The sequence below is a fragment of the Branchiostoma belcheri genome, unplaced genomic scaffold, assembly GCF_001625305.1.
Source record: "Branchiostoma belcheri isolate BF01 breed outbred unplaced genomic scaffold, Haploidv18h27 scaffold13, whole genome shotgun sequence".
In the NCBI taxonomy this organism is placed as follows: domain Eukaryota; kingdom Metazoa; phylum Chordata; class Leptocardii; order Amphioxiformes; family Branchiostomatidae; genus Branchiostoma; species Branchiostoma belcheri.
Window position 1 is genome coordinate 1,792,600 of NW_017802713.1, and position 3,320 is coordinate 1,795,919.

General features: G+C 36.2%; 1 protein-coding gene across 4 annotated transcripts in view; it reads right to left on the reverse strand.

The window, feature by feature from the left end:
• LOC109463944 (beta-arrestin-1-like) overlaps positions 1 to 3,320 on the reverse strand; it is a 94,949-nt gene that overhangs the window by 82,903 nt on the left and 8,726 nt on the right. The gene's annotated exons all lie outside the window — the stretch shown is intronic.

Sequence of the window (3,320 nt, forward strand, 5' to 3'; positions counted from 1 at the left end):
TTTTGAACCAGCCTGGTGTGTTGACTTCATGGCTCCTATCGTACCATTTGGGGCCATAATAGGATGCCTAGGCCTGTTTTTATTTTTTATTTTTCGCCCGCCCGCTCCATTATTTTTCTAGAAAAATCCGTTAACCAAGAAATTAAATTGGTGTGGCCTAAGAAAAAAAAATGTTGTGTTTCTTGTTTCAGTCCTGAAAAAATTGGAGTCATGATCAGTAGGTAGGGATTATCTTTTTTTTCTTTCTCTTTGTTTTTATTAGACTTTGAAGATCTGTAGTGATCCAACTTATACAACACGGTTTGACAAAGTAAAACTTACATGAGTGTATATATTTTCAATGACAATGTTGGAAAACTGATTGTACAATGTTTCATCGCTCAGGTGTCAGATCATGGAGCTAGGAAAGGTCGATCAGCTCAAAAATTCTATGTCCCTTGCAGGGGTTCACCCCAAAAAAAGGATAGGGTCCGCAGTTTTTTCTAGGGTCGGTCAGGAAACAGGAAACACAACATTTTGTTCCTAGGCCTATATAAGGGAAACACAAATGCTTAGTGAGAACATAAAAAAAACACACACTGTCAGACTGAACCGTCTTTTTTTAGGTCTAATATTCCAAATAGCGTCAACCGTAATCCTACAAGTTACATGTACATGTATGTCATCCATGTGATATCTGCTTCAAAATCGCTTCTGTGGACCTTAAAAAAATCTATTGCAGTGTATCACTAACCCTAGGCAAACAAGATTACGGTATCAGTGAATGCTGTTCAGGATTAAGATAATGTAAGACAACCTCAAGAGATTTGATAGTATGTGCCCACATTCGTTCTTCAAGTCCCTAGCGTTAGACCCTTTTCTTTACTACAGAAACTAAATAGGTACCTTGACGTACAACCTTAGTTCTTTCCTATGCCTAATTATCAATCTATTTAGCATGATTTTGAATGACATTTTGTCCCTATAACAACTATAATAAGCACGACATTCTGAACTTTTAACATGACTTGATTTTAATGATGTGACAACATTAAAATCAAGTCATGTTAATTGTGTTATGTTGAAAGCTGGATTGCATTTTGAATACATGGGACGAAAGGAATTACATGTAGAATTGAAAAAAATTCAGCTGAGCATGTACATATTGTACATATACTTTACCATAAATCGTACAAAATGAGCCAATATATGTCATATGTTGCAAAAAAAGTATGAAAAACAATACTAAAGTCATAGAATGCCGAAATCAATTCAGGAAAAGAAGAAAATGTGAAGAAATGAAAATGAAGAGTCTATTAATAATAATTTATTATTCCCCATACCATACTCTGTGTGTTTAGTCATTTGTTCAACCTTTATATTCCTTTATACATGTACAATTGTAGATTTCCTAACAAAGGAAACTTTTTTTTTTTGCCGAACTTTTTTTATTCGCACGCTCGCATCAGTTTTGGGGTTCCCAGAGGACGTCATCCATATAATCAAATCAACATGGCCTTAAATATTCATCGCCACTGATCTTTACGGTACATTTGTCATTCTTTGTCGTATCATTAGTCATCGAATGACAATCATACACAAAGGACAACAAGGCATTGTGGACGGAATATCAATTAAGGTAGAATATACTTTAAATATTGCACAACCGTTATGAATATATATATATATATAATACCATTTTACAGTACTAAAATCAAAGAACCCACATATCATAGGAGAAGTGGGTAAATTTGTCTTCCATTGCCTCAAAAGAAAAAGTCAAACCCAGCAAAACTATGTTGTAGAATGTAGTATGATGTTAGTCTTTTTGTTTGTAACTGCAATTAGCCCTCGGGCATGTATTTGCAATAAACTTTCTACTAATAGCCAAGTCATATCTATCTATCCTTATGTTTCATGCTCTATACTGGTACATTATAACAAAAAAATGCATTGAAATATAGTACATTAAGAAGAGAGTTGTGAAAATATGTACTTCAATCAACTATGACTCAAAAATGATATGAGTCATTGGAGATCATAAGCTTACACCCAGGTGTAAGATACAGCACCAGGAGACAGAAACCTACTTAATGAAAGCCGTATCTTGCACACGAATCTGGAGCTAGTGTCGGTTCAAAATTGATGCTGCTATACTCTTCAGGATTTACAAAATGGAGGGTGAGTGATGGGTTAGGATATAAAACATGATAAAAGTCTAATATCGATGATAAATCTGGCTAAATTTAGATTCCAGAAAATCCAAGCGAATCCGTAGACACTGGCAGTGTGAGAGATATGATTCTCGCGGAGGCCGTGTTCAATTTCACGGTTCATAGATCATCTTTTCAGATTACAAGGAAACAGACAAGACACAATCCCAGACAAAAACATCAAGGTGTCCAGTAGCATAAAAAGATTGTTTTTCGGACAATAGGTGATACTCAATTTCGATAAAAGAAATCTTTAAAAAAACTCTAAGAGTGTGACATTACATGATAGCATTACATATAAGTGTAACATCCAAATTCTGGGTGAAACAATTCAATAAAAAGCATGTCCGTATAATACATGTTTTTTTACCAACTGTGTACATTATCATCTTCAATGACCCTTCAAGGGATAGTCCATTCAAAGAGTTATGAAGGGGATAACTCAAGATGCTTTCAAAATTAAATGGGGGAGGGCGATAAGTGGATTTCATTAGCAGTAAAGATAGCGTAAGTAATTGAAATGAGCCAGCTGGTCAGAAAAAGATGTCAACACTAACCTTCTCCTTAATTATAATTACCTCCATGAAAAAAGGAGGTATTGTTTTTGGTGTGTCTGTCTATGTGTGTGTGTGTGTGTCTGTGTGTGTGTTTGTGTTTCTGCACATTTGCAGCCAGTATATCTTTTGAACCCTTGGATGATATTTGGTATGTGGATAGGCGTTGGGTAGGCAAAGGTTAAGGTCGATTTTGGGCCTCCTGGTGACTGACCTTGGTACTGCAGCAGAACTTCCACATTCCTCATTTGCATAATTGAGGAAGAAATTTACATGTCAAGCACATATTTCATGGAGGTATGAGATCTCGGAACTCTTGTTACAAAATGGACCAGCCCAAATTTTATTGCCCTTGACAAGTTACCGCTCACAGCCCTTTGTTGCTTGTTCTCGACACTCTGACCTTTAATTCTGTACACAAGGGGAATGTTGGGATACATGTAACACGATGTCGTGACAATGTACGCGTACAAAGATGAAAGACTTCAGCTAGGACCTTCAGTCAAGCAAATGTTTATACAAACAAGGGCTGTTCCATGTTCAAAACAGGGGGGTCAGAAGAAAGGGGACCTGC